The sequence below is a fragment of the Typopeltis vanoorti genome, chromosome 10 (assembly GCF_054136105.1).
Source record: "Typopeltis vanoorti isolate ZY-2024b chromosome 10, IOZ_Tvanoo_1.0, whole genome shotgun sequence".
Lineage (NCBI taxonomy): Eukaryota > Metazoa > Arthropoda > Arachnida > Uropygi > Thelyphonidae > Typopeltis > Typopeltis vanoorti.
Genome location: NC_143558.1, coordinates 46,399,843 through 46,422,078, shown reverse-complemented (window position 1 = coordinate 46,422,078; position 22,236 = coordinate 46,399,843). Strand labels below are relative to the sequence as shown.

The window sequence follows — 22,236 nt, the reverse complement described above, 5'->3', positions numbered from 1 at the left end:
TCTTCTCTACTGCTAGTTTAGTGTTCTGGCTAATTTCTCTCTTATTTCCACATAAAGTTATTTAGTTAAATAAATTTATATGTAATAAGAGAGATAAGATAGCCTAAATAATTTCCATATAAATTTATTTATACCCTTTATAAGCTTTGCTTATTTTGTTTTCTGTTTCAATGGGTAATTTGCCAATTTCACTAAACATGGCACCTAAACAGCTGAAATATTTTACTTGTTTTGTCAGTTCTTCATACATATGCAAATGCACTTCATGATTTCCATGGTCCTGACTATTTTCCTAGTTTTTATCTTTTATTGCTGATGTTGATACCCAACAGTTATTCAGATTAGTTTAAAGCAGCATTTCTCAGACTTTTCATATGACTGAACACTTCACAAATCCTGAAATTTTAACGGAACACCTTGGTTAGGGTTGAGTATCATCAGTCTTGTATTCAATGTAAAGCTAAGTGCACACCATCACTGCAGCAGGCTGTATCGCATTGCAAAAATGCAACAGCACACACTACAAGCGTGCCAGGCTGCAGTGCATCGCATTGACCTTGTTTGTGACCACACCTTTCCTAGAATAGATACCGCTGTACTACACTCGCACTCGGAGTTGTCAACAACTGCAGGTGGCTGAGTCAAGACCAGCGTGCGTTGGCCTTAATAGCACAATCCACATGTAAAGTGAGGGGTGCCTGATTTTCAAACATGTTTGAACTTGTCGCTGCATTTAAAACCGTTCCAGGCTCATATTAATTTTGATAATTTTTCACGGAACACTTATTCACTTTCCTTGGAACATAGTTTGGGAAACACTGGTTTAAAGCATCCTGAAGATTTGCACTGGATTTATTTAGGAGCACAACCTCATCTATGTAAAGTAAGAGCTTAGTTTCATATCTTCAATTTTGATATACCGTTTGATGCCACTTTCCTTCATAAAGATGATGATAAATAAGAGTGGAGATAACTACATGTCATAATATCAAAGTATCCTTCTCTTCTTCCTTAAATTTTGTTAACTTACAATTTAAATACAGACTGTATTGCTCTGTACAATGTTCCATTTATCCTCTATAATTGTTACATTTTGAAAGTCTTTGCTTTTGGCACCTTGCCATATGCCTTTTTCGAGATCTGCAGAACTCTTTTAATAATCCTATGATTTCTCAACTGTTTATTGTAAAGAACATCTGATTCTGACAACCCCTATGTTGTCTAAACACAACTTGTTCTTTCCCAAGTTTCTCTTCAATGATTTTTTTTTTTACCTTCTTTTCAAGCATACTTGCATAAATCTCACCTGATATACCTTAACACCAAAATTTTGACTGTATTTATTTCCTTTATATATGTATATAAACATGTACTAGAGCTGTATTCTAATTATCTGGAATTCAACCTTCATACTAGACTGTCTGAATTATGTGGTATAGTCACTAACTATTATTTCTCTATATAATAGTTATGCATATTACTATTATATGGAGAAATATATAGTTATATATCCAAATAACTATATATTATATGGATATATAGGTAACCCTCGTATAACGCGGTGCTTATACAATGTGGTTTCGATATAATGCGGTTTACAAATTGTAGTAACCCTTGTTTAACGCGGTACTTATACAACGCGGTTTCCTTATAACACTGTCTGCAAATTCTACTAACCCTTTATCTTTTCATATATTTTTCACCGCACGACTTAAAAATCAAATTTTATCTTCGTTAAATTTGCATCCGTCCGTATCGTGCATGTAGTTATAAGTAGCAAACTTATATTAGGAAAAATACCCTTTAGTGTGCATGTATGTCAATTGTTTACCCTATGAAGTGTTTATTGTTGAAAATTGCCTTCATTTTCTGCCAGGAAAATGCATTAAAAATCATGTATGTTAATCTCAAGCTGAGCACTTTATTTTGTTGATGAGTTACATACAATATGTAATGCTTTTTTATGTAAAAAATTTATTTTTATAGTAATGGCCACTTAGAGCGCTTTTGCGATGGTCGAAAACCAAATTAGTGAACTAATTGAAGACGAAACAGATTTAAATGGGGAGGAACTGGTACAATTAATAGATGACATCAAACCAAATGGCGGGGAAAATTCTGCTGAAGATTCTGATTGTGATAAATCCATTAAAGAATTCAGTTTAAAGAAATTAGCAGAAGGATTGGACTTGGCAAGGAAGTTATTTTACGGATAATGATTCCTCAATGGAGTGCGCCAGAAAATTCACGAGACGGTTGGATATTTGTTTAGTTCCATATTATGAACTTAATAAATGTTTTCAGCATAGTGGCAAGCAAAGTCTTATTACTGACTTCTTCATAACTAAACCAGCTGAAGTATGCAATGAGAATTATAGAAATGATGTCCAAGAGATTTCAAGTGATGACGACGTCCAGCCACTTGTAAATAAAGAACATCTATGTTCTTTTAGTTTTGAAGACAGTGATGACAATTAAAATATGCACTTTATTTTATTTTGTCTAAAACATTCATGCATTATGTGCAATGAAGTTTACGTACAATTAATAATTTTTATAAGTTTATACTATGTATTTGTTTCATGGTTTATGTTTTCTTAACTTACATGAATTACCTGAAATAAATAAAAATTTATGTTTTCTTAACTTACATGAATTACCTGAAATAAATAAAAATATATTTTTGTTGGATATGTCATTATTATTTATATAATTAAAAAAATATACATATATATGGGAACATAACCCTACATTTTATATGTGATCTGAGTCTCACATAATGCAAATTATATAACGCGGTATTTCTATGGAACCTAACATCCGCGTTATACGAGGGTTACATGTATAACTATAGTTATATATCCATATAACTTGAGCATTTCCAGTCAAATGTCATTTACTCCAACAGTTTTTCTATATTCCATGGATCTGATGGCTGTTATACCTTAAGTATTGTTAACCATACTCCTGATTGCTTTCCTCTTTAATAGTTTCTGTTGCTGTTCTTTCACTGTTTGTTTCATTTAACAAAGTAGTTATTAAAGACATCCAGAATATTATTTTCAACTTCATATAATCATTATTATCTCTGAATGCTTTTAAAGTAATCTTTCCTCCATCTCTACATGTTTTTTCAACAGAACATTTTTTGAACTTGGTGATATTCATCTTCTGCATTCTTTCAAAAAGTCTTTCCATGACTTTTGCTTAACTATTTTTTACGTGCAGCTTATCTTTTTTTATACTTTTCTCTGTATTCGATCAAGGCATCTGCTGACTTATTCCCTTTGCACTTTCGACATGTTTTCTTCTTTTCTAGGACTGCCTTTTGTAATTTCTTGACCATCAAGTTCTGATTTTTTAATCTTTACAAAACAGTGATGTATTAATTATCTAAATCAATCATTGTTTCCTGCAGAGTTTGAAAATGAAAAGTGTTTTAAAGGCTTGGAGACCACTGAGTCTCCAAGATTTGGCTCCACTTTTAAAACACTTTTAATTTTTTCTCCGATAATATATATATATATATATATATATATACAGGTAATTTCTTAAAGCTGCTGTACTTTTGAATATATTTTTCTTTTCATTATGATATTCATTTTTATCCTGCTTAAGCACAAGTATATACTTGTGCGTCTTGTATCCAGCATACGGATACTCTTAGTCTAAGCCCACTGTACTAATGCATTTTAGGTTTATATTTCATGGGTAGGAGGCACATAAAACAAAACAATAACATAAGCAATATGATTTTTTATTTCTTCTGTCCTCTCTCTTCATGTTATGTGAACATTTTTATGTTGGAACATGGTATTGGGATCACTTGTTTTGTGTCTCTTGAACAGAAATCCTGCATCATTATCACTATTATTATTATTAGCTTTTTCCCTTCTCTTCAAATTTCTCCAAATATTTCGGAATGCCTAGGATTCATTTCCTATTCTACTGTTTAAATCATTAGCAGAGGTCCAACTTTTTTCTTTATCTTTATGTCATGTGCCTTTTTGAATGATCCTAAAAATTCTTCCACTTCTTCCGTAGCATTCATGATGTTGTTTAAGGAAATTAACAACATAGACAGCATAATAACTAAATAAATTTATTTACTTCCAATATTTTGTCAGAGTTAAATTAGCATCATCAGGGGAAATTACATAATCCTCCCCCCAAGTATGGCATTGTAGAAACAGGACAAAATTGATTTACTCTGATAACACTGCTCTCACTACTGAACTGAACCACATACAAAACACCTTTCTAGTCAATGTCTACAACCTCCACCAGATAAAAAAAAAATACTAAACTCATACTCAATCCCATCAACCCCTTCCCTCTAAACAGACTGCAAGAAATCCATCACCATTCATATATCCCTGGCACCTCAGAAAAGGTGGCCAACATCCTAAAGAAAAACAATCTTGTGACACTTTCAAACTACACAGAAAGCTAGCATCCTATATCCACTACTTAAGACCAGCTGCAAACTCTGGATTTACTTTGGGCTCTACCATTCCCCCCCCCCCCTCCCCTTTTACTGCAACCTTTCCTACTATGACTAAACAGGCAAGACAGCCAATTAATATTAGGATATCAGGGCACCAAGACTGCATCTATTTTCACTACTTTGGCTACTCAGGTTTATCTGGCCATGCTTTGGATACTTGCCACAGAATCCGCTAGAAAGAAGCCCCCTTACTCCACTAAAGCAAATTTAACTTTGAGGTGCTTTTCATTGAATCTGCTTCTGCCCTTACTAACTGTCCAAGTCTCAACAAGCATGGTTGCATTAAACTACCTCTCTTCTGGGAAACTCATCTGCAGACAAACTGCCCAATAGCCAAGAAATCAAAGTCAATAAGTGACATAGTTTAGGTGTATAAGTCTAAGCCTCTCTGCATTTCTCCTGTTCATTCTCAATTGCTGATATGGTACTTGCATACATATATTGATACTAGTGTATTATTCCTCTGATGATTATTATTATTATTAGTATTACCCCAAGATCTCATGGAGTCAAAGACTCATCTGGGAGGTCCTTTTATCACACACACATCTCATCATACTGTGTCTTAAACATACTCAAACTCCTTGCAGACACCACACTCTCAGGCAAGGCATTCCAATCATTCACAACTCTGCACGAAAAAAACCTGCCTCTCACACCCTCTTTATACAGTTTCCAGGGATGACCTTTGGTTCTCCCGTGATCTCCCGCTATTCTCTGTAGAACTTCTCCATCATTGATCCTATAAACAACCCCTTACCAACTTCCTCCTGTCCACCAGACTCTGCAAATTACATCTTCTCAATCTTTCCTCATACTTGACATTCCAGAGGTTAGAAACTACCTTAATCAGTCGCCTTTGGACCCTTTCCAACATCTCTTCATCCTTCTGAAAACCAGGTGACCAAATCTGGGCACAATAGTCCATGTGTGGCCTAATCAAAACCTTACACAACAGAACAAGAATCTCCCTACTTCTACACGTCAGTGTCCTCCGCATCATTCTCAGAAGCCTTTGTATTGTCTTCACAATTTTGGTCCCCTAAATTTTAGATCCTTATCCACTATCACCCCTAGATCTCTTATTTCCTCTACCTCCAACAATATATTCTCACCAAGCATAAATTCTGCATCCCATCTTTGTTTTCCAAATTTTAAAACCTTACATTTTGCAACATCGAGCTCACATCTCCATTTCCATGCCCAATTTAACTTTAGAAAAATTTGGAAATAATAGGTAAATCTGTTTAGTTATTGTATCATCTACATTATTAATTTCCTTAAACAACATTTTGAGTAACTATCACTGTATAAGCTTTAACACCAGAATACTTCCTTAGTAGAACCTTTTCTGAGATCATAGAGTAATATACTTCTGTTATGTTGCATCAAAATTCATTCATTTGGAAATAGCCAATTAAATATCTTTGTTCCTATGTCCACAATGGTGAGCAGGGGAATATATATACATTTGGATCTGTGCAATGGTTGGATGGATTTGTGACATCTGTTAAGTGATCACTGTTGAACTGACTTCCTTCGCAGTAAAGAATATTACCTGTTGTACATTTTTTCCATGTAGTTTTCCATTCTAATCATGAAATGAGCTAGGCAAACATCGGCCTTTCATTTGGAACAGACTATTATTATAAAAGAATTTCCAGTGAATCTATACAAGTTGCCCTATCATGTTACCTCGAATCTGAACCAAGAGATGAAACTACATGATGTTTTGATGGCATAATAAAATCTTTTAAGCTGGTAAATATAGGTTATATCCATCCATCCATCAGTGGCTTTAACAGGCACTTAAGCGCCCATAACCTTCCAAGTATCCTTGGATCTCCTAACCATGTAACGAGGATAAGGCAGTTACTCCTATGCCTCTAAGTATTCTTCTCTGTAAATTGCATGTGTTCTACTGGCTGGTTTGTCTGTTCTGAGGGACGAAAAACCTGAGTTTCTGGGAGAAAAACCCTCTACCTCTGGTCTCTTTTGACTAAAGGCGAGTTAGCTGGTCTCATGTGGAGGTAGAAGGTTCCTCATATCACTGACAGGACTCAAACCCAGGTCTTTCCGACCAAAGGGTTTTGTAAATATAGGTTATATAGAAAATACAAACTATAGCAATCTAGTCATGAAGCTCATGCAAGTGATATTAATTTATCATGTTTGAATTATTATCATAACAGTTCAAATTATTTTCATTGAGAAAGCTACTAATTTCTCTATACTTTGGTCTTCATCTCGCTCTCTCTCTTGTCATTTAGAAATGTTTATCAAGATATAATTCAGAATAATAAAAATATTTCCTTTTCCATTCATAGAAAAATTCATTGTATTAGCATAATATAACAGCCATATTTGCAGATAGAACATCCTATTATTTACCATGGACTCTTTATAATAAAATAAGTTTCGGTGTATGATTAAAATATGCACCTCACTATGTGATTAGTAACTTACCTCACATGTGTGTTTCAGCTGATACAGTCATAATCACTAATTATGATTGTGTCAGCCGAAATGTGTGCATGAGGTAGGTTAGTACAACAGGAGTACAGGTATCCCTTGCTCAACACGGGATTTGATTAATGCAGCGAAATTAATTGCGACAATCCCTTTATATACGTGGCAAGAGTTTTAATTAACGCACCTTTAAATTTACCACGTAAAAAAACATGCAAGCCTTGATGAGTGTTTCCTGGCCAAGAGAAAGAATGTCGTGAGCATGATGATGTCATTCTTCCCACGTAGCCATGCTCCCAGAGCCTGAGAGCCAGCCAGTTACTTCACTTCACCATCATTAAGAGTTTATGTATTACAAGCTTCAGTTATTATGCTGTATTTACAAATTACATTTTTCATAAATTTTACAGCCCATTAATCATGTCGAAGAATAAGAGCAATCCCACAACCGGTTCATTAAGTGAAAAAAAAGAGGAGGAAAGTAATTACCTTAGATTCAAAACTTGATATAATTAAAAGATTTAAACGTGGTGAAAGTAAAAGTATGATTGCAAGCGAATTTAGTTTTAACGAGTCTACAATACGGACTATTTTATCCAAAGCTGATGAGTATTACAAGCAAGTAAAATTGCATCTGCAAGTTGCAATGCACATGTAACTGAAGTGCTATAATGGTTGAAATGGAAGATCTGTTGATTATTTGGCTGGAAGACTGCAATCAAAAGAGAATTCCAATTAGTGCCTATAATATCATGGCCAAAGCTCTAAGCCTCTTTTCAAGACTTAAAGAGCCAACCTGGTTGGCCGAGTGGCTAGCATATCTGCTCTCCAGCCAAAAGGCTGCAGGTTCGAATCCCGCCATCGGCATGGATGTTTGTGATTGTCTGAGAAAATACTAGTGGTGGTGGTGAGCGGTAGATGGCATTGGTGTAGATGATGGTAATTGTAGTTGGACTCCCTGGAGGTATTACGTAATAATAAGCACCTCCGTAGCGCAATTGGAAGAACGATGGTACATTGTGCCCTTTGATTGGAATAGGCCTAAGTTCGATTCTCATCATGATGGGAGGAATCTTTATGTGGACTTTTTCAAGCAAAGGTGAATTAGCCGATCTCATACGGAGGAAGCAGGGGTTTTTCTCCTTGAAACTCAGGTTTTTCATCCTGCATATCGGCCCTTCAGAACACACACAATTTACAGACAAAAAATACTAGTTGTGGTGGTAGGCGGTAGATGGGTGTTGATGGAGATGATCGATAGTAGAGGTTCAGTGTAGTGGTGGACAGATGTAGAGTGGGTGTCCTCCCGCGATGAGTCTTCAGACTCCTTGGAGGTGTCACGAATAATAATAATAAATATAAAGAAGACGATTCAAAATTCGCAGCTAGTGAAGGCTGGCTCGAAAATTTTAAATCTAGGGCCGGACTAAAGAATGCGAAAATAATGAAGCTGCAAGTGCCGATGAAGATGCTGCATCTACATTTCCTGCTGAGCTACAGAAAATTATTGAAGAAAATGATTACGATTAGCACCAAATTTTCATTTTAGATGAAACTGGTTCTGTTGAAAAAAAATGCCATCAAGAACTTTTATATCAAAAAAAGAAGCAGTGCAGCCTGGCTATAAAGAATCAAAAGATCGCTTAACTGTTATGCTTGGAGGGAATGCTAATGGAGATTTTAAATTGAGGCTGCTTCTTGTCTGTCGAACTCAGAACTTAAGGACTTGAAAAGGATATAACAATAACTCTTTACCTGAAGGCTTGGGTTACCTAAAGCCTATTTGAAGATTGCTTTAAGTCTTATTTTTGTCCAGTAGTTGAAGCTTATTGCCAGAGAAATAACTTAGCTTTCACAGCTGTTTTGCTTTTAGATAATGCACCTGGTCATCCAAATTCTCTTAATGATCTGTGTGAGAATGTGAAAGTTTTATTTTTTCCATTGAATATGACATCATTACTACAACCCATGGACATGGGTGTCATTACAACTTTCAGAGCCTAGTTTCTTAAAAAGACAATCTCAAAGGAAGTAGAAACAACAACAGGAGAAAATGCAATTACGCTCCAAGAATTTTGGAAAAATTTTAACATTAAACACTCAATTGAAAACATTCATGACTTGTAGGAGCAAGTGTCTTCTAGCTACACGAGGGCTGTTTGGAAAAACCTTTTGCCAGAATGCGCTAACAACTTAGGTGGCTTTGAAAATCCCGTGAACGTGGTTAAAGTATTCGTTACAGTTGGTGAAGACCTTGGTTTTGATGGTGTTGATGCAGATGTTAAAGAATTATTGGATTCAAATTCAAAAGATTTCAGTGACTATGATCTTGAAATGGAATGTGAAAATGAGGTTCCAAAGGAGATAACAATCCAAGAACTGGATGGTATATTTCACAGTTTAGAATTGCTTAAGCAGTAAGTGAGGGATATGGATCCAGATGTTAATCGATGAATGCATGTTTGCCGACGTCTAGAGAGTCATTTTGCTTGTTATTGTCGAATTAATGCTGATAAGAAAAAAACTAAAACTGTTCAAATGACTCTTGATAACTTTTTTGATAAAAAAAATTGCAGTAACTAATGTAGGTACAAGCATTTATTAAACATTTACTTTGCATTCATTTTTTATGTTTCCTAAAAACCATGTAAAAATCATAGCGTACTATGTAAAACAAATTTTTACTATTGATTGTTGTATTTGATTAACACAATTTTGATATACGCGGTAACATAGAGGGATTAATTAATCACAATAATCAAGGTATACATATATTTGTATTGTGGGAGAAGGAGGTTGAATCCTCCTTCTCCCGTGAATGTGGGAGAAGGAGGATTCAACCTCCCACCCCTTGAAGTAGTTGTTTAATACTCACTGAAATTAGACTATAGCAATCCAGCCATGAGGCTCATGCAAGTGATATTAATATATCATGTTTGAATTGTTATCATAATAGTTCAAATTATTTTCATTGATAAAGCCACTAATTTATCTATATTTTGGTCTTCACATATCTCTCCCTCTTGTCATTCAGAAATGTTTATCACGATATAATTCAGAATAATGAAAATATTTCCTTTTCCATTCAAACAAAAATTCATTGTATCAGCATAATATAACAGCCATATTTGCAGGCGGAACATGAAATGGAATAATAAATGATGTGTTAAGCATTTAGTGAGATTGTCTCGTCCTTGCATGCATTTACAGTGGAACACTTTATGATTGGCTCAGTATACAATCAGATCAATTTTCCATGGACTCTTCATAATAAAATAAGATTCAGTGTATGATTAAAATATGCACCTTACTATATGATTAGTAACTTACTCGCATGTGTTTCAGCTGATACAGTCATAATCACTAATTATGGTTGTGCCAGCCAAAATGTGTGCATGATTAGTACACGTGTGCAAGGTTAGTACAACAGGAGTATTTGTACACCCGCTATCCAAAAGAAACTGAACTTTTGATAGAAAATAAAACACAGGCCGATTATAATTATTCAGATCATTTATTTCGATCCATATACTTTCCCTCAGCTTCGATACAGCATTTGGCACAGTCAGTTAATTCGTTAAATGAGTTTGTTTATATTGGTTTTTGGGATACTGTTGAGGGTCATGGTTACTGCCGCTTGAATGTTTTCAATGGTGTCGTTTCGCTTTCCTTTCATCGGAAAATGAAGTCGAGGGAAGAGAAAGACGTCACAGGGTGCTAAATCAGGTGAATACAGTGAGTAATCCAACACACAAACTTGGTTTTTGCTTAAAAACTGTCTCGCAATGTTCGAATGATGAGATGGTGCATTATCGTGCAAAAGTGACCAGCTGCCTGCATCATGATATCCATGCCGTACACGGCGAATTCTCGCTATCAGTCACTTCAAAACTTTGAGATAAAACTCACCATTGACCGTTTGGCCAGGTGGAATCCATGAATTTTTTGTGGATAATGCCCTTGGAATCGTAGAAACAAATCAGCATTGTCTTTACTTTTGACTTCTCCAAGCGACTTTTTTTCGGATGCCTCTCTTCTGGTGGTCAGCACTCTGGCACTTTGTTTCAGGCTCATACTCAAAACATCACGTGTCATCACTAGTAACAATCGTTTCAAGGAAGTTTGAGTCCTTATGAGCAGTTTTAATGAGGTCCTTGCAGTGTTCGATTCGATATTTTTTGGTTGTTGGTCAACTTGTGGGGAACAAATCGCAAATTCAATTTATGAAGGCCCAAACTCTCAGTCAAAATATTGTGCACAGTTGATTTTGGAATCTCCAATTCATCTTCAATCAATGTCATGGCTGATTTTGGGTTTTCTTTGATTAAATCACGCACTTTCTTGATGTTAACTTCGCTTAGTCCAGTTTTTAGATGGACCGGCTTTTCATCGTCCTCAAGCATCTCACGACCACTTTGAAATCACTTAAAACCACTCATAAACATGAGTATGGGATAAGCATTCATCACCGTATGCTTTTTGAAGCATGTGATCTGTTTCGATAAAACTTTTACCAAGTTTAACATTAAAGTCAATCACAGCTCTCTGTTTGAAATTCATTTCCGACCGTTCGTCAAAACACATTGTCACTCTTGGCGCTATAACTCGGCTTCTAATGAAACAAATGTCATAAACAGTTGACACAACACTAATGATGGTTGCCGCTTTCAACAACAAGTGGCGCCACTAGTTTCTTCTATTTTTGAAAAGTTCGATTTCTTTTTGGACAGAGGGTGTATTGGCCAAATTCATGGGGGAAGGAGGATTCAACCACTGACTCGCCATTAGTGTTTTATTAGTTATTATGCTTTCTCCCCACTCATTGAAGTAGCTGTTTATTACTCCCTGAAATTACGTATTCACCATGGCTCCTAAAGTAAGTACAATAATAAGAAAATTTCAGTTAAACTTAAAGAAATAGTGAAATAGTCAGTGATGATGCAAAAATTAATGCATTGGTAGGCAAATATAGTTTCTCTCACTGAACCATTTCTGTGTGGTTAAACAAAGAAAAATCCTTGATGGCAAGTGGCCTTTCCCATAATGTATAGCATTATACATGTCCACAAGGATATGGGCATTGCATTATGGGATGCTAAGACAATTGATGTGAAGACAGCCTTTTATAAGTAGTCCAATCGTGAAGTGACTTTACGCTTTGTTTGCTTACACTTGGATAAAGGATGAAACCAAGAATATAATTTCTTGGCATCCTTAATTTTTACCATAACCAAGTGAAAAAAAACTTTTGTCTAGCTTATTGATTTGGTTCATTAGTGATTGCTCTTATTGAACCATGTTTAGAACTTCTTCATTAGTCTTTCTTTTTATCCAACTAATTCTCATCACTTTCTCCAGCAGCAAAGTCAGATGCTCCAACTTTTGGATGGTTTGTTTTATGTTGTCCAGGCCTCACAAACATATAATGCTATGCTCACATGTATGTTTTCACCAGTATCTTTGCTAGTAAAAATGTTTGTTCTATTGCAGAATGTGCTTTTTTTTTGTGGCAAGCTTATTTTTGCTTATAAATCTGATTGCCTTCTTCTCTCTCCTCAAATGAGGCTCTCAAGGTATTTCAAGCAAGTTTTCAGTTGTATTGGGTTGGTGTTTATTTTCATGAGATTCGCTTTATTTGTGATTAGTAGTTTAGCTTTCATAGAATTAATTTTTAGGATGTACTGTGTGAAAATTTCTTCCATTTTTGTCTGGGTGGATTTCATTTTATCCTCATTACCAGTGATAACTTCTTTCTAAAGCAAGAACACCTTGTTTCAGTTTTCTTTGACATGGAAAAAGCTTATGACACAGCCTGGAGATATGGCATATGAATCCGGTATTAGTATGGTGGGATGTCACAGACCCCAAACATATAGAAAGAAATAACTGTGACACCACCACCTTACTAAAGCCAAGTTAAAAGACCTCTATAATCTGGGTCTCAAAGGACATCTTCCTGTATTTATTAAAAACTTTCCAAGTCAGGGTGGGAAGTACACTATCTCGACCATATCGTCAAGAACAGAGTATTCCCCAAGACTATGTCTTAAGTGTGCTTTTTGTTATTAAAGTTAACTCAATCACCGAACAGCTTCCTCCCACTGTAGACAATGCTCTATATGTTGATGACATCACAGTTTACTGTCATAATTGAAAGACAACTTCAGCTATCAATTGATCATGTTTCTCTGTAGGCTCTTATTAATAGGTTTAGGTTGTAAGTTTTTCCACTTGGCTATACTATAAATTAAAGATACCAAGAAATTATATACTTGGTTTAATCCTTTATCCAAGTGTAAGCAAACAAAGTTTGTGCCTGAAGTATTTTCAGGACTGGGGCAACTCATATGTAGAAGCTAATGACTTCATATCGCTTGCCTTAGTATCCCATAATGCAAAGCACATATCCTTGCAGACATGTATAATGCTATGCATTATGGGAAGGGTTACTACCCAGACTGGTTTTGACCTTTATTGAGGTCTCATCAGTGAGAGCCACACCCAGAGGTGATACTAAGGTTTAAATGATGCAGAAGTCATATTTTCGTATAAGAGTAGCCAAAAGGTGTCACACCTTATTAAAATACTCTGGATTAGAGAAGTTAAAGTTTTTCCACTTGGTTATACTATAAATTAAAGATACCAAGAAATTATATACTTGGTTTAATCCTTTATCCAAATGTAACAAACAAGTTTGTGTATTTTATCCATAGTATTTTAATAATAAGGTCTGACAACTTTTGGCTACTTGTATACGAAAATATGACTTTTGCATTACTTCAACCTTAGTATCACCTCTGGATCTAGCTCTCACTGATGAGACGTCAATAAAGGTTGAAATCGGTCTGGGCATTGACCCTTCCCATAATGCATAGAATTATACATGGATATGTGCATATCCCATAATACAAAGCACATACCATAAGGATATGTGCTCTGCATTATGGGATACTAAGGTAAGTGATGTCAAGTCATTGGCTTTTTTGAGTTCAGGCACAAACTTGTTTGCTTACAATTGGATAAAGGATTAAACCAAGTATATAATTTCTAAGTATCTTTAATTTAATGGGTTTAGATTTTCAACAGAAAAAAGTGTCTGTATACACTTCTGTCAAAAATGCGCTCATCATGCAGATCCTGAATTAAGAATGGGATGAACTGTTATTCCAGTAGCTGTAGAAGTGAAATTTTTGAACTCATCTTTGACAGAAAACTTACCATTTCCATCACACATTCGTCAAATAAGAGAAAAGTGCAAGAGAGTTGAATCTCCTTCGCACTCTGTCCTCTACTGAGTGGGGTGCTGATCGATCTTCATTGTTCTCTCTTTATTGTGCATTTATAAGTTCAAAGCTGGATTATGGGTGTCAAGTCTATGGTTCTGCAAGACAGAGTTGAATGCAAGTTGGATTCCATCCATCATCAGGGTATATGGATAGCTATGGTGCCTTTCGCACATCACCCACTCAAAGTCTTTATGTTGAAGCAAATGTACCAGCTCTATCACTTTGACAGAAACAGTTGTCTTTTAATTATGCTCTAAAGAAAAAGTCTCTCCTAGATCATCCTACATGGACTAATCTCTTTTCTCTGCATTGGGAAGCTCAGTATCACACACTTCAGACTGTCCTTTTAGTATGCATGGTAAAGAGATTGGGCAAGCTGTTGGTATGAGTGTTGACAACATTGCCTGTATAAACATAACAGCATTCCTCCATGGTAGGTTTGCACTCTATCCTGCAACCTCTCATTTTGTCAGCTACCAAAGTCTCATACTCCATCATCTGTCTACATGCAATTGTTTAATGCACACAGAGCAGCACTCTCTAATTTCTTGCTCATCTATACTGATGGTTCAGGAACTGATATCTCTGTTGGCTGTGCTGCTGTGTTTCCCGACATTATTATCTCTAACCAGATCCCACTTGATTGCAACAATTATACAGCAGAGTTACATGCCATTCAGCTTGCACTTGTGCATATAAAAGAAAACTGCTACCAAAAGTGTATAATTTATACAGACTCATTGAGCTCTTTACAGGCTATCTCCTCTCCTATGTATAATCCACATCCCGTGCTTTATGAAGTACTATACCTGTTGTACAAAATGAAAATCCTTAATTTTTATGTTCAGTTGTGCTGGATTCCCAGCCACATGGAATTAAGGTAAATGAGACTGCAGATGCAACTGCTAAATCAGCTCATACTTTCTCCATATGCTGTTTGACAGTACCATATACAGGCTACAGACAGTTTATAAGATCAAAGCTAATTGCTCAGTGGCAGTCATCATGGCAGGAAGCATTAACAAACAAATATTAAGACTGAAATTAAGCATTGGCATTCTAGTCAATGTATAAAGAGAAGAGAGAAAGTTGTTCTTGCTAGACCCGCATAGGTCACAGTCATCTTATTTACGGAGGGCTGATGACCTACCCTTGTGTGAAAATTGCAATACTTGTCTCACTATTTGTCATATTCTGGTGGAGTGCCAGCACTTTACACGAGAGAGGAATGAAATTTTTACCTATCTAGTCAAGTCATATATACTTAGGCAGATGTTAGCAGACTCAGCCAGATTGCATGATGTTTTTAATTTTTCACAAAAAATTCATTTGTAGAAACACGTTTGATTGTAATTTTGTTTATATGTAGATACTGTATTGCTTAACTAGCTTTTGTACATATATATTATTTATTAGTTTATTTTTTGACTAATTATGTATTACTGTAGCTTTTGATTTTGTATATTTGTGTAGCCTTGTTGTAATTTTGTTTATATGTAGGTATCACATTACTAAACTTTATTTTTATGCATGCATATCGTATGATAATTTATTTTTGATTAATTTATGTACTGCTGTAATAACATTTGTCGTAATGTTATCTATATGTAGATACTGCAATCCTTCGCTTGGTTTTGTGCATGCTTTTTTTGTTTATTAACTTACACTGTTGATTATTTATGAACTGCTGTAACTTTTGACCTTTTATGGTGCTGTGACCTCAGCAGTAATTTTGTTTATATGTAGATACTGCATTGTGTAACTTAATTTTTGTACATGCATATTGTATTCAATTTTATTAACTATTTATGTATAGCTGTAACGTTTACTATGGTGCACCATGATCTTTGTTGTTTTGTGCCAAATAAACTATAAACCAAACCAATCCAATTTCTCTGTCTATCTTGTGTTCTTGTTCTCTTACCATTATCTCTCACACTGCTGCTACTACCATTTAGAACCATTTCAATCTCACCAGTTCCTCTCTCCTGATCTTTCACTTTACCTTTTACTTTCTCTGATCACTTGCTCACATCCTTTATTGCTTTTCGTTCTGCAACAGTCTCTCCAGCTGACATGCACAAAATCCATTTAAATGCAACCTCTCACTTTTGTACTTATCCATCCTTCCCTCAAATGTATCTTACACATTTAAAAACTTCAATCCCTTTTCCTCACAGAGCTCTGTCCATATTATTTGTGATTCTTGCTGTCCATCTCAGCTTGTCACAATCATACCTTGCTGTAATAACATTTGTTGTTATTACTGCAAGGTATGATTCAATATTCACTCTTCTCAATCTCTTGATATCGATCCTTACATTCTCCTTATGTTCAACCAAATCATTTGTTCCAACAACCACCACTAACTCTCTTGCTTTTCTAATTCTCATTCTCATAGCCTTGTTGTCAATAAGGCGATAGGATTTGATGACATATCACCACACATCTTAAGGGAATGTTCCATGAATTGGCAGTAGCACTGGCATTCCTGTTTAATAAGAGTCTTACAACAGCATAGGTTCCAGGGGGAGTGGAAGAAAGCTAAAATTGTTCCAATGCATAAAGGTGGTGATAAGTTGTGGTAAGATGAGTTGTGGTGAAGGTACTGGGGAGATTGGTGAGAAATAGAATACAGAAATGGGTTGGTAACAGCAGTATTCTCTGTGGTTATCAGCATGAGTTTGTTAAAGGGAGATCATATTTTCTGACTTATGTACTATAACAAGGTGACAAATACCATGGACAGGGGAGTGCAATACAGTAGTGTACTTAGATTTTGCAAAAGCTTTTGATAGACTGCCACATGACAAGATGTTAAATAAATTGAAACAGATGGCATTGAATAACAGACTTCTGAGTTGGATCAATGACTGGCTGTCAGATAGGTATCAGAAAGTTGTATATGGGGGTGCAGTATCCTGAAAGAGGAAGGTCACTAGTGGTGTACTGCAGGAGTGTTTTGGGACCATTGTTGTTTATTTTGTGTGCCAATGATATTGGGATGGGTTTTACTAGTGATATGTTTCAATTTTGCATCATCTGTTTGCAGATGATGCAAAATTGAAGAGAGCAATGCAGAGTCAAGGAGATATTACGGCCTTACTTTGAATAGATTGCGTGAATGGGCAGGTAAGTGGAACTGTCAGTTCATTGTAAGGTTTTCAGATTTGGTAAGAAATGATGGGATGCAAAGTATACACTTGGTGGAGAAACTTTAAAAGAAGTAGAGGAAATGCGAGATCTGGTAGTGGTCAAGGACCTGAATTTCAGAGGCCACATTGCACAAATTGTGAAGACATCAAATCGGATAATGGCAATGACACAGGGAATCCTGACCTGCAGAAATAAAGAGGTTATGAATCCATTGTATAACCCTTAATCAGTACTCATGGATTATTGTATACAGATTTGGTTACTATGTTTCATGGTGACCAATATATGTTATTGTATATAGCCATTTTATAAGAACTTGATCAGACCTCATATGGATTACTGTGCACAAATTTGGTCACTGGGTTTTCATGATGAAGAGGATATGTTGGAAAGGGTCCAAAGAAGATTCACAAATATGGTCAGTGGTCTTTTGAATGTGGAATAAGAGAACAGATTGAGAGAATGTAAGTTGCACAGCCTCGTGAAAAGAGGAAAGGCGGGGGGGGGGATATGATTGAGACATATAAGCTAGTCAGGGGTTGTTATCAGGTTGACATGGAAGAGAAATTTATAGAATGGGAGAGGGGAGTAGAACAAGAGGCCATCCCTGGAAACTGTATAAGGTGGGTGTAAGCAGAGGAGTGGGTTCTTTGCATGCGGAGTGGTTGACGAGTGGAAATGCATTGCCTGAGGGCATTGTAAATGTAGATATGTTGAATCAGTTTAAGGCATTGTTGGATGCAATAGTGTGTACTTCCCACGATGAGTCTCTGAATCCATGGAAGATGTTAATATCCAATACATCAGTTATCTTGTAAATTCTCCCACCTAGAAACAGACCTTGTGAATCCTCTCATTTACCACTCCTGTAACAATGCAATCTTCATATGATGCTTCTCTCAAATCATTCATCACCTGTTTTTCTCTGCTTTCCTTCATTCTATCACTTTTGTCTTTCATTTTTATCTACCCAAGTTATAATCTCTCTGTGCATATCTTTCATCTCATTTCTCATTCTGATCAACTTGTTTTTTAAGTATTTGCATTCTGGCAGTCACAAAAGAAATGGATGACAGACAAACAGATTGTTCTTTCATCCATTTCTTTTGTTTTCTCATTCCTACCCTTTGCTTCAACAATGTTTCACAGCTTTCACTTTCGTTTCATCAGAATTACTTTCTTTCACTCTTCCACAATCTTGCCCACTTTTATTCTATCAGTCAGTTTTTACATTTATCGATGACTTGTAGTTCAGTAGAATTTAGCATATTATGAATTTGTTAAATTCAGTAAGTATGTAGTATTTAGCACATTATGGAATATTAGTATGAGTACAGTTGTGGAATTCAATGTGTTTTAGCTTGGATGTGTTATGAGAAGGTGGAAGAGAGTTAGCCAAGCCTCTGACCAGGTTGTTTAATTTAAACTTCAGCTTTGGCAAGATCCCAAAGGAATGAAAGGAGAGCAAAACAGTTTTGTTGCATAAATCATAAATCACACTCCAGAACAGAAGTTAGCAAATTACAGACCAATTATTATCTCAGAAATGGTGGTTAAGGTATTGGAAAATGTTGGTTAAAGGCATAATTCAGAAGTGCATGGACAGAAATATATACTCTAGGGGAACAACACAGTTTTGTGAAGCATAGGGTTCTGCCTTAGTTTCTAATAAAGTTACAGTTGAGTCAGATAACTGAAATTATTACATGATGATACTGCTAAACCTTAGAGGCATATTACACAATACCTTGCAGAGATTTATTATGCAAAATGGAGCAAATGAGAATGGACATGAAGCTAGTAACTAGATGTAGACATCAGTAGAATCCAGGAAAATGTTGATGACCAGTGGAATGATATTGGGCTGTGGTTTGCTGGTATTTAATTTTTACATTAATCAAATACGAAATAATTTGAGGTAATATCCAATTATTTGCTGAAGATGGTAGGCAATAGTTAATCAAGATAACATTGCAATCCTGCAAGATGATTTAAATAGATTGACAGCATGGGTAGAGGATAATGGTTCTTTCTTAGTTTAATGCAGCAAACGAAGTTTATGCACTTTTGGATAAAAAAAAAAATCACATGCTGTGTATTACTTGAACAAAGCTGTACTGCAAGAGATTGATACTGTTAGAGATTTCAGTGTCAGTGGTTGAGAGGAAGTTGAAGTTTATAGGGCTTATTGCAAAAGGGACAAAATGGTTAAGGATTGCTTGGATGTTGTTGAAGAATATGCTGAGAGATAAGGAGGTTATTATCCATCTTTATAAAGTTTTGATACAGCAGCATCTTGACTACTGTGAACTGTGGTTGCCTAAGTCTTTTGGGATGATGAGATGGTGAAGGGAATCCAGAGATTAGTGAAAAGATAGTTGTAGATCTGTAATATGCTCCCTGTGAGGACAGATTGAAGGTATGCAAAGTTTAGCTGATAGAGAGAAGATAGCAGCAATGATTAACATATAAGTTACTAAAGGGGTTCTATAAGATTGATTCAGGAAAAATATTTCAGTACATAACAACACTTGATAACACACACACATGATAACCTAGGAATAATAATGAATTACACAGTCCAACACAATTTTTGCTGACTTTTATATGAGACTTGGTTTTTACTAATTTGGGTGCACTGATTTCAAATATCAAACCCATTTTTCTCTATCACGTCAAGTTTTTCCTCTATGGCATTTTCGTTTTGCTAATTTGTAAGTTTTTGATAGTTTTAAGGAGGCAGTACTATTTAGAGGATTAAAAAAATCGATTTTTTAATATTATTTTCTGAAATTATGTACTTTTAAAAATCTGTTCCTAACTTTTTATCAAGAAATTCAAAAAATTTCCGAAGATATATCCTATTATTCAAAGCGGTGCACAGATCAGAATCGGAGCGCACACTGCTCTTGCTTGTTAGTAAACGAATAAATGCGTAAGAACCTGCAACGGCAAGTACTGGCGCTTTGAATGCGTGAGAGGCCGATAATTAGATACATAACTACTTAACAATATTCATTAAAAATTACAAGAATATTTATAAAAAAATAACAATTTTACTTACACATGAGTTCCAGGGAATAAATTTTTGTTTGTAGCAATTTATGCTGTGTGTTCTGTTTTGGTAATCCCTTTGAATACTCCAACAGTAGTCAGCCATCATGTGAGAATCCCATCTTCCTTGGTACTGATCTTCCATAGTTTTTAAGTCTTGATGAAACCTTTCGCCTTGTTCATCGCTTACAGCACTTAAATTCTCAGGAAATCTATCAAGATGACTGTATAGGAAATGAAGCTTTATGCTCATGTTGCAACCTAGGCACTGGAAATTTTCAAGCATTGTTTCCACTAGATCTTTGTAATTGCACGCTTTTTTGTTTCCAAGAAAATTATTCGCAACCATCGTAAATGAAGTCCAGGCCTCTTTCTCAATTTTGTTCATAGAGTTGATGAAATTTGGGTCTCTCATTAAAGTTCTAATTTGTGGTCCATCAAATACACCGGCTTTAATTTTTTTCATAACTAAGTCGTGGAAATTTTTCACATATGTATTGGAAACAGTCACCTTGTAAATCTAAAGCTTTAACATACTGCTTCATAAGACCTAGTTTGATGTGAGAGGTGGAAAAATGATTTTTTCTCTGTCGATTAAAGGTTGATTTATAACATTCTGTTCTCCAACATTTAAGGATATTCTAAGAGGCCAATGTTTCTGACTCCAGTGTTGGTTTCTAGCTCGACTATTCTGGAAGCATAGAAAACACAGAAACTTTGTATATCCTCTTTGAAAGCCAAGTAAAAAGTTCACCATTTTAAGATCCACACAGATGATCCAGTTATGGTCTGTATATTTTAATAACTTCAGAACATTTTTAATGTCCTCATATGTTTCCTTTAAGTGGACTGAATAGCCAATAGGAATTGAGCCATATACATTCCCATTGTGTAGTAAGACACACTTGAGACTTCTGCTTGAACTGTTAATAAATAAACGCCACTCATTTGGATGATATTGTACAACACTCATTTTAGTAAACCTGACACATTGTTACAGTAAACAAACCCATACTCGTGTTTAAAATATTGTACAAGATTACTTTCCCTGCTACGATAAAAAGTTATCTTCGTATCTTGCTCCAGTAAGTTTTTTTCATTTAATCTTGAAGCTAACAATTCCAATGATTTCTTTGATAGGCCCAAATCTCTTACTTAGTCATTCAATTCCGCTTGAGTAAAATGTTGCAGTCCAGAACTAGAAATTAAATTTTCATTGTCTAAATCAACATCCGGTTCTTGCTCCTCAAGAACATCTGGCATATCCCAATCATGCTTGTTCTCAAGTAAAGGAAGTCCTTTATAAATTGGCATGGCTAATTCATTGGAATGAACAACTGGCCGAATTGCTGAGTCGAGATTTGGATACACAATTTTTTTCTTATTCTTCTTATTATAACCAAAAGTCTGAACTAAACAAAAATAGCAATCATCTACGTGATTTTTCGGTTCACGCCAAATCATTGGAATGCCAAAAGCTAATTTTTGGCGTTTTTCCCTTGCTCCACTGTCATAAATTTTCTACACATGACTTACACACTTTATTTGGAGCCCATGACTTGTCCTGATCTGCAATTTTTACGTCAAAGTATGCAAAGTACACTTTCTTAACGAAATCAGTGAACAGCAAAGCTGCCACAAATGTAGCAGAAGGAATCTACACTATTGACACAATTTCGAGTAGTAGACATGATGTATTTTCTCCACTGCTGACCGACATGCAATTAACAAGACAAAAAAAACCAGAGATTTTATTGAAACGTT

General features: G+C 35.5%; 1 protein-coding gene across 2 annotated transcripts in view; it reads left to right on the top strand.

Annotated features, from left to right (window-relative positions):
* The window catches only part of LOC150102387 (endoribonuclease Dicer-like), a 310,963-nt gene that overhangs the window by 113,100 nt on the left and 175,627 nt on the right, over positions 1-22,236 (top strand). The gene's annotated exons all lie outside the window — the stretch shown is intronic.